Source organism: Eriocheir sinensis, chromosome 20 (genome assembly GCF_024679095.1).
Source record: "Eriocheir sinensis breed Jianghai 21 chromosome 20, ASM2467909v1, whole genome shotgun sequence".
NCBI lineage: Eukaryota > Metazoa > Arthropoda > Malacostraca > Decapoda > Varunidae > Eriocheir > Eriocheir sinensis.
The window spans coordinates 12,132,015-12,142,014 of NC_066528.1; the positions used below are offsets into that span (position 1 = coordinate 12,132,015).

General features: G+C 49.3%; 1 long non-coding RNA gene across 1 annotated transcript in view; it reads right to left on the minus strand.

Moving 5' to 3' along the window:
* LOC127001183 (uncharacterized) overlaps positions 1-1,166 on the minus strand; it is a 9,140-nt gene extending 7,974 nt beyond the window's left edge. Inside the window, exons 1-2 of the long non-coding RNA XR_007754873.1 lie at positions 667-1,166; positions 104-217 (exon numbers count right to left, since the gene is read on the minus strand). This is a non-coding gene — a long non-coding RNA (uncharacterized LOC127001183). The remainder of the gene's footprint in view (positions 1-103; positions 218-666) is intronic.
* Positions 1,167-10,000: the final 8,834 nt, after the last annotated feature.

Here is a 10,000-nt window from a genome sequence, read left to right on the forward strand (position 1 = left end):
CTCATACGTCAGAGATTCAACTTGAAAACTTAAGCCGCCAACTCTTGAGATTTTTACAGTAAACTCGCGGCACACACACACACACACACACACACATACTCACGCTGCCCCTCTCCCTGTCCACGCCGCCGCCTCCGATAGGTCACACACACCACAATGGCCAGGATCACCGCCACCACCACCGCTATCGGCACCGCTATCGGCACCGCTATCACCACTGTCGAAGAGGGGAGAGACAGAGTGACCTTTCCTTGTGGCGGCGAAGGTGTGGACGTGGTGTGGCTGTGGTTGTCAGGGTGGAGGAAGAGCTTGTAAGAGGAACACCTGGAGGGGCTGTGGTGGCATAGGTTGTGGAGGGTGTTGTGGTGGTAGTGCCTGGAGGTGTTAGTGTTGTGGTGGTGGTGGTGATGATGGTAGTGGTGTTGTGGTGTTGGTACCTTGAGGTGTTGTTGTTCTGATGGTGGTGGTGGTGATGGTAGTGGTGTTGTGGTGTTAGTACCTTGATTTGGTGTTGTTGTGGTGGTGGTGGTGGTGATGATTGTGGTGGTGTTGTGGTGTTAGCACCTTGAGGTGTTGTTGTTGTGTTGGTGATGGTGGTGGTGATGGTGGTGATGATCGTAGTACCTGGGTGTGCTGTTGTTGTTGATGTGGTGGTTTTGGTAGTACCTGGAGGTGGTGGTGTTGATGTGGTGGTGGTGGTGGTCGTGGTGGTGGTACCTGGAGGTGCTGTTTTTGTTGTTGCGGTAGTGGTGGTGGTGGTACCTGGAGGTGGTGTTGATGTGGTGGTGGTGGTGATAGGGTCGGGCGGATCCGTGCAGGTGGGTGGGTACTGCAGGTTCGTGAATTCTTCCGGACCGTGACATCTGCCGCCCGTTTCTTGGGCTGTGCTTGTCCAGCTGGAAGAGCCGTGAGCCACAATACTAAAGCCAGTGATGTATTTGTACCATAATCGTTGCCTTGTGCATCTTCCTCTGTATCCTTCAATGTTTAGGGTGAAATGCAGAAATTGGTTCAATATATTCGTTGCTTCCACATCCACCTTCAATTTGATCCACTTGTTGTCGCTGTAACACTCGTTTAGGCCAAACCAGGCTTTTTGAAGACCTTGTGCAGAGATTAGCCCTTGTGTCACTTCAAGACTAACTCCCTTGAAGTCATCTCCCGGCTTCACGTACACTGTTGTCGACTTACTATATCTTCGTATTTCTCGTCTCTCCTTACAAATTGTCTCCTTCCCTCCTTCACTGACGACCACCACTCCATGAAGATCCGCACAGTCCCTGGTGCCGTGGATGCCTCCAAGACGCAGCAGCAGCACCGCCACCACAGCTACACGCCCCGTCATCACCCCAAGACACCCCAGGCCTTGGTGTCTCTGGTGCCTTCGTGTGTCTATTGGTGTGACGGTGAGGGAGCCGATATGGACGCCGGATATACTCCATGATTATAAAATGCCAACGCACACACACACACACACACACACACACACACACACACACAGAAAATACTCCCTATGTATCATCACTTACACGCCTGTTCCACGTGGTCATGTCAGCTGGTATGAAGACTGCTTGTGGCTCATTGTTTACAGGCGTCCCCAAAGTGGTCAGTACAGATCCGCACAGGGCTCGCCGCACCATTCTGTGCCATGAACGTGAAATAAACGCCCATGAAAACCCGATCGATCTCCTTCACGGCATCTGGAAATGGTTGACGTGAGTGGCGGAAGCGTCTGGCAGCACCGGCCTGGGATTGTCAGATTTCCTTTGCATTACAGATTTTGTTTGAAGGGGAAGAATAAATTCACTTTCACGTTAAAAAAGTGAAAAATTAATAGATAAATCATAATGGAGAAAAAAAATACGAATTATAAATGTAGATATAACTTATTAATGTAGATAGCATTTGTGATACAGGATATGATTTTCGTGGCATACTTGAATTTTAAAACTACTCAGTAAAAATGGTCAATACATTCTGGTGTTGGCACTCTGGCACCTCTCGGACGGAAGTTGTCATCACAGGAAAGTTTCTCGACGCACGCAGAGCAGTGCGGGGCAACAGAGACGCTAAACATTGTATTATTATATTCAGTAAACTTTCAAGCACACACAATCCGTTTTATAATGATGTACGGTACTTCTACTGGGGAAAAAAGACACTGAGGAGACAGTGCGATAATTCCCAACTGAAAACGTGGCGCTGGCTACGGCGTGAGGCACAACGTTACCAGATTGTCGTACTCAGCACATTATATTTCCCGGTATCTGGCCTAAGCCTGCCGCCCCCACACAAATAACGATACTTTTTTTTTACAGCTAAGGAGACAGTTCAAGGGCATAAAGGAAAATATATAAAAAAAAGCCTGCTACTTACTGCTCCTGAATAGAGGTCAAAGGAGTGTCCAAAAAGAGAGGTCAATTTCGGGAGGAGAGGTGTCCTGATACCCTCCTCTTGAAAGAGTTCAATTAGTAGGCAGGAGGAAATGCAGATGAAGGAAGATTGTTCCAGAGTTTACCAGCGTGAGGGATGAAAGAGTGAAGATGCTGGTTGACTCTTGCATAAGGGGTTTGGACAGTATAGTGATGAGCATGAGTAGAAAGTCGTATGCAGCGGGGCCGCGGGAGGGGGGGAGGCATGCAGTTAGCAAGTTCAGAAGAGCAGTCAGCATGAAAATATCGATAGAAGATAGAAAGAGAGGGAACGTGGCGGCGGAATTTAAGAGGTAGAAGACTATCAGTATGAGGAGGAGAGCTGATGAGACGAAGAGCCTTTGAATTATGCTTAGTGTTAAAACCTTTGATTATATAGATGTTCTTTTTCTAGTGTCAACGTTAAACCAAGATTCCTAAAACATTCCTAAAACGCCCATGATTACCGTATTTCTTACTTTTCAAACGCCTGATCAGAGATCCGAAATGATACTTTTTGTTGCCAAATGTTACGTTTTCAAATTTCCCACTGGGAGTTACACTGGCGGTGATGACTGCAGGGTTGCCAGATTATCGTATCCACCATTGTCTTTACCGTTTTTGGACACTTAACTATAGCGAAAAGACACTAATAATTAAACCTTTCACCGGTAACTATAAATAAATGTAGTCATTGGAGTGGAGGAGACAGTTTTTGGGTCGGAAATCGGAAAACATAAGAGGCTGAGTACGACAATCTGGTGACGCAGGTGTCGAGTCAGTGTCGGAGTGTTGGTCAATGAGGGCGGGCGTGCAGGTGTGAGTCAGTGTCGGAGTGTTGGTCAGTGAGGGTGGGCGTGCGGGTGTTGAGTCAGTGTCGGAGTGTTGGTCAGTGAGGGTGGGCGTGCAGGTGTTGAGTCAGTGTCGGATTGTTGGTCAGTGAGGGTGGGCGTGCAGGTGTTGAGTCAGTGTCGGATTGTTGGTCAGTGAGGGTGGGCGTGCGGGTGTGAGTCAGTGTCGGATTGTTGGTCAGTGAGGGTGGGCGTGCAGGTGTTGAGTCAGTGTCGGAGTGTTGGTCAGTGAGGGTGGGCGTGCAGGTGTGAGTCAGTGTCGGAGTGTTGGTCAGTGAGGGCGGGCGTGCAGGTGTTGAGTCAGTGTCGGAGTGTTGGTCAGTGAGGGTGGGCGTGCAGGTGTGAGTCAGTGTCGGATTGTTGGTCAGTGAGGGTGGGCGTGCGGGTGTTGAGTCAGTGTCGGAGTGTTGGTCAGTGAGGGCGGGCGTGCAGGTGTTGAGTCAGTGTCGGAGTGTTGGTCAGTGAGGGCGGGCGTGCAGGTGTTGAGTCAGTGTCGGAGTGTTGGTCAGTGAGGGCGGGCGTGCAGGTGTTGAGTCAGTGTCGGAGTGTTGGTCAGTGAGGGCGGGCGTGCAGGTGTTGAGTCAGTGTCGGAGTGTTGGTCAGTGAGGGCGGGCGTGCAGGTGTTGAGTCAGTGTCGGAGTGTTGGTCAGTGAGGGCGGGCGTGCAGGTGTTGAGTCAGTGTCGGAGTGTTGGTCAGTGAGGGTGGGCGTGCAGGTGTGAGTCAGTGTCAGAGTGTTGGTCAGTGAGGGTGGGCGTGCAGGTGTTGAGTCAGTGTCGGAGTGTTGGTCAGTGAGGGCGGGCGTGCAGGTGTTGAGTCAGTGTCGGAGTGTTGGTCAGTGAGGGCGGGCGTGCAGGTGTTGAGTCAGTGTCGGAGTGTTGGTCAGTGAGGGTGGGCGTGCAGGTGTTGAGTCAGTGTAGGAGTTGTTGTAAGTGAGGGGGGGCGTGCAGGTGTTGAGTCAGTGTCGGAGTGTTGGTCAGTGAGGGCGGGCGTGCAGGTGTTGAGTCAGTGTCGGAGTGTTGGTCAGTGAGGGTGGGCGTGCAGGTGTTGAGTCAGTGTCGGAGTGTTGGTCAGTGAGGGTGGGCGTGCAGGTGTGAGTCAGTGTCGGAGTGTTGGTCAGTGAGGGTGGGCGTGCAGGTGTTGAGTCAGTGTCGGAGTGTTGGTCAGTGAGGGCGGGCGTGCAGGTGTTGAGTTAGTGTCAGGTGTTGGTCAGTGAGGGCGGGCGTGCAGGTGTGAGTCAGTGTCGGAGTGTTGGTCAGTGAGGGTGGGCGTGCAGGTGTTGAGTCAGTGTCGGAGTGTTGGTCAGTGAGGGCGGGCGTGCGGGTGTTGAGTCAGTGTCGGAGTGTTGGTCAGTGAGGGCGGGCGTGCAGGTGTGAGTCAGTGTCGGAGTGTTGGTCAGTGAGGGTGGGCGTGCAGGTGTTGAGTCAGTGTCGGAGTTTTGGTCCGTGTGGTCGGGCTTGCAGGTGTTGAGTCAGTGTCGGATTGTTGGTCAGTGAGGGTGGGCGTGCAGGTGTGAGTCAGTGTCGGAGTGTTGGTCAGTGAGGGCGGGCGTGCAGGTGTGAGTCAGTGTCGGAGTGTTGGTCAGTGAGGGTGGGCGTGCAGGTGTTGAGTCAGTGTCAGGTGTTGGTCAGTGAGGGCGGGCGTGCAGGTGTGAGTCAGTGTCGGAGTGTTGGTCAGTGAGGGTGGGCGTGCAGGTGTGAGTCAGTGTCAGAGTGTTGGTCAGTGAGGGTGGGCGTGCAGGTGTTGAGTCAGTGTCGGAGTGTTGGTCAGTGAGGGTGGGCGTGCAGGTGTGAGTCAGTGTCAGAGTGTTGGTCAGTGAGGGCGGGCGTGCAGGTGTTGAGTCAGTGTCGGAGTGTTGGTCAGTGAGGGCGGGCGTGCAGGTGTGAGTCAGTGTCGGAGTGTTGGTCAGTGAGGGCGGGCGTGCAGGTGTTGAGTCAGTGTCGGAGTGTTGGTCAGTGAGGGCGGGCGTGCAGGTGTGACTCAGTCTCGGAGTGTTGGTCAGTGAGGGTGGGCGTGCAGGTGTGAGTCAGTGTCAGAGTGTTGGTCAGTGAGGGTGGGCGTGCGGGTGTTGAGTCAGTGTCGGAGTGTTGGTCAGTGAGGGTGGGCGTGCAGGTGTGAGTCAGTGTCAGAGTGTTGGTCAGTGAGGGCGGGCGTGCAGGTGTTGAGTCAGTGTCGGAGTGTTGGTCAGTGAGGGCGGGCGTGCAGGTGTGAGTCAGTGTCGGAGTGTTGGTCAGTGAGGGCGGGCGTGCAGGTGTGAGTCAGTGTCGGAGTGTTGGTCAGTGAGGGCGGGCGTGCAGGTGTGAGTCAGTGTCGGAGTGTTGGTCAGTGAGGGCGGGCGTGCAGGTGTGAGTCAGTGTCGGAGTGTTGGTCAGTGAGGGTGGGCGTGCAGGTGTGAGTCAGTGTCGGAGTGTTGGTCAGTGAGGGCGGGCGTGCAGGTGTGAGTCAGTGTCGGAGTGTTGGTCAGTGAGGGTGGGCGTGTAGGTGTTGAGTCAGTGTCGGAGTGTTGGTCAATGAGGGCGGGCGTGTGGGCGGTGGCCAAGGGCGGATCCAGCCTTGAGTTTTGGGGAGGGCCAACTGTTCATCGACGACGGACTGTTTAAGTCAGTTACATTGTGCTTTTCAGGTGAAGAGGCCATAGAATTGGATTTTGTTTTATGTAGTAGGGCGTGCAGGTATCGACTATCGAGTTCTACATGATATGTATATGATTGAGGGCGTGCAGGTGTGAGTCAGTGTCTGTAGTGTTGGTCAATGAGGATCCGCCTATGGCGGTGGCGTCACGTTGTGCTGACTGATGCGTGGACTAATCCAAAGTTACGGAGACTGAGGCGGGACACAAAGGCCGGAGATATGGAGGTGACAGCCCGGAGCCCCAAAGTGATATGGTAGGAGGCATTTATTTAGAGAGAGAGAGAGAGGTTCGAAACACGTGCTTCATCTCTCTCTCTCTCTCTCTCTCTCTCTATCTCATGGCTGCCACATTCCTACCTTGTATCATCTTTTCAGAGCGTCAAAGTGATATGGTAGGAGTCATTTAAGTACTGTTTAGAGAGAGAGAGAGAGAGGAGTTCGAGACACGTGCTTCATTTCTCTCTCTCTCTCTCTCTCTCTCTGTCTCTCTCTCTCATGGCCGCCACACTCCTTCCTTGTATTATCTCTATTGTTGTTTCCTTTTTATCAGTGATCTTTTCCGGTTAGCCTAATGCTTGTTCAAATTCCTCCTCCTCCTCCTCCTCCTCATTTTCACGGTTTTCATCTATAACAATATCTAGTCGAAGAGGCCTAGGGAGGGATGTGAAGGATAGGAGGGATGCAAGACGAGGGGCATAGGAGTTTAATAGAGGATGACTAGGCTATTGCTGGTTAATCTAATGCTTGTTCAAATTCCTCCTTTTTCTCCTCCTCTTCTTCTGCTACCAACATTATTTTTCACCCATTTTCACGGTTTTCATCACTTAGTCGAAGAGGTCTGGGACGGATGTAAGGGATAGAAGGTAGGAAGAGGGACATAGTTTCAATAGAGGATGGCTAGGCTATTCATGGTTAGCCTAATGGTAGTTCAAATCCTCCCTTCCTCCCCTTCTCTTCGGCCACCAACACGCTGTTTTAACACATTTTCACGTTTTCATCACATTTCTTATCATTTCCTCCACTGCATAGCGATATGAATATTGTACACATGTTTTTTGTATTGCTCCAAATCACACCATGTTTTGCCTGGGGGTTGGGATGGCGTGTTCCTCCCTTATTTGGTGTGTACGTTAAAACAATGAACCATCAATCATTTAATCAATACATCATTAAGTATGCTAAATATGGTAATTACTAAAACCAGAAGTTAGTTATTTAGAAGCAAAAATGTCATAGGAGTTGAGAAAAATTTATTTATTCTTTTATCATTTATCAATTCATGTTGAGTAATATTGAAGAGAGGGTTGCCACCTTTTTGCGAAATTAATACTAACAATATGGATTATTTTTTTGGTCCCTGACTGAATGCAGTGCAGCAAGAAATGACTTCCGGACAATAGAAGGGAGGCTCGAGGGGGAGAAGCTCCCCCGTCACTGGGTCGTGGGGGGCGAAACCTTCCCGTGAAAGGGGCCGAGAGTGGCGATGCTACCTCCCCCCCTGTTAGGTAGATTACGTAAGGTTGTTAGGTTAGGCTGGTATTTATTCGGTATGCGGTGTGTGGCGGGTGGCGGCGGGTACACACACACAGGCATTGAAAACTCAATTAGTTAGTAATTTCTGGAAAAAAAATACTATCTCCACAAGAAGAAAAAAAACATACTTTGTCCAGAAATAAGTAGTCGGTGACTCGAAAGGAAAAGGCTATATACCCTCTCTTCAATAATCCCCATTACTTTTTATCCATATAGTTTCTCGTTTATCACCTTTATGTAATTTATCATACGGTTGTAGACTTTTAAACTCAAGGGGGCGTATGAGGCAAAAATATTGAAATGTCCCTTAGAATTACCATTTTCTGTTTTTGTTTCCTGAGAGAAAGTTTGGGTGAGGGAAAACTGTGTTAAAATATTAATGAAATCTGACGCTTGTATTTAGACAGGGATTACCCTTTTATGACTCTCCCTCACGCTGGGAGAGAGAGAGAGAGAGAGAGAGAGAGAGAGAGAGAGAGAGAGAATGTAGTTTTTGCTAGTCACATTCAGTATCACCACCATCACTACTATCATCACCACCACACCTCCACCACCACCACTATTACACTGGTGGTGATTGTAGGGGTGATGATGTTGTTACGTGGTGGTGAGTGTATAATGGATGAATCTCTCTCTCTCTCTCTCTCTCTCTCTCTCTCTCTCTCTCTCTCTCTCTCTCTCTCTCTCTCTCTCTCTTTTTTCTCTCTATTTTTTCACTAATTTATTTATTTTTCTGCCTTTCCCTTCTTTCTTTATTTTTATCTTCTTCTTTTTCTTCGTCATCCTTCATGATCCTCGTTCTCTTACTATCACTCTTCCTCCTTCTCCTCCGACCGTCACTTCGCTGCGTCGGGAGTAAACTGAATATCGAGGTGCTTTCATCTGCTCCTCAATATCGAGGTGCTTTCATATGGTCCTCAATATCAAGGTGCTTTCATCTGCTCCTCAATATCGAGGTGCTTTCATCTGCTCCTCAATATCGAGGTGCTTTCATATGGTCCTCAATATCAAGGTGCTTTCATCTGGTCCTCAATATCAAGGTGCTTTCATATGGTCCTCAATATCGAGGTGCTTTCATATGGTCCTCAATATCAAGGTGCTTTCATCTGGTCCTCAATATCAAGGTGCTTTCATCTGGTCCTCAATATCGAGGTGCTTTCATATGGTCCTCAATATCAAGGTGCTTTCATATGGTCCTCAATATCGAGGTGCTTTCATCTGCTCCTCAATATCGAGGTGCTTTCATATGGTCCTCAATATCGAGGTGCTTTCATCTGGTCCTCAATATCGAGGTGCTTTCATCTGGTCCTCAATATCGAGGTGCTTTCATCTGGTCCTCAATATCGAGGTGCTTTCATCTGGTCCTCAATATCGAGGTGCTTTCATCTGGTCCTCAATATCGAGGTGCTTTCATCTGCTCCTCAATATCGAGGTGCTTTCATCTGCTCCTCAATATCGAGGTGCTTTCATCTGCTCCTCAATATCGAGGTGCTTTCATCTGGTCCTCAATATCGAGGTGCTTTCATCTGCTCCTCAATATCGAGGTGCTTTCATCTGCTCCTCAATATCGAGGTGCTTTCATCTGGTCCTCAATATCGAGGTGCTTTCATCTGGTCCTCAATATCGAGGTGCTTTCATCTGGTCCTCAATATCAAGGTGCTTTCATCTGCTCCTCAATATCAAGGTGCTTTCATCTGCTCCTCAATATCGAGGTGCTTTCATCTGCTCCTCAATATCGAGGTGCTTTCATCTGGTCCTCAATATCGAGGTGCTTTCATCTGCTCCTCAATATCGAGGTGCTTTCATCTATTCCTCAATATCGAGGTGCTTTCATCTGCTCCTCAATATCGAGGTGCTTTCATCTGCTCCTCAATATCGAGGTGCTTTCATCTGCTCCTCAATATCGAGGTGCTTTAATCTGCTCCTCATTATCGAGATGCTTTCATCTGGTCCTCAATATCGAGGTGCTTTCATCTGGTCCTCAATGTCGAGGTGCTTTCATCTGCTCCCCAGGCCCCAAGTGGCTGTCGAGCAGATTAAATCACCAAAGGGGACAACCTCGTATTGAGCCAATAGGCTTTCTGTTGCCTGCATTTCCATGTTTCCTCCTCCTCCTCCTCCTCCTATCACAGTACAGTTTTAGTAGACATAAAAAACACTAGAATCCCTCTGGTAGCCTGACTCCTTATAAAACATAACCAGCAAACAGCCAACCTATAGTTACCCTCCTTACATTTACTCCATCTTCCCCTTCACCAAAAAAACAATGTATAAGTGGGAGAGATGAGAGCAAAGTTACAAAAACATTGAGTGCCGCAGGGGACGGAGTAGGTGGACTGGAACCTGTTGCCCCATTGTTAGTCTTGGGATCAGAGCGTACTGTGTTTAGGTATATATGTTAACTGAAAGGGTTCACGAGATTAGGCAATAGTTGTTTAGTGGGAGGGGAGGAGGAGGAGATAGGGAGGTGAGGAAAGACCCAGCAGAAATTAGGAAGAGGAGGAGGAGGAGGAAAGGGAGGAGGAATTGACGAGGCAGCTTAGGTTGTATTATACTTGACTTTGAATGAGTAGAGA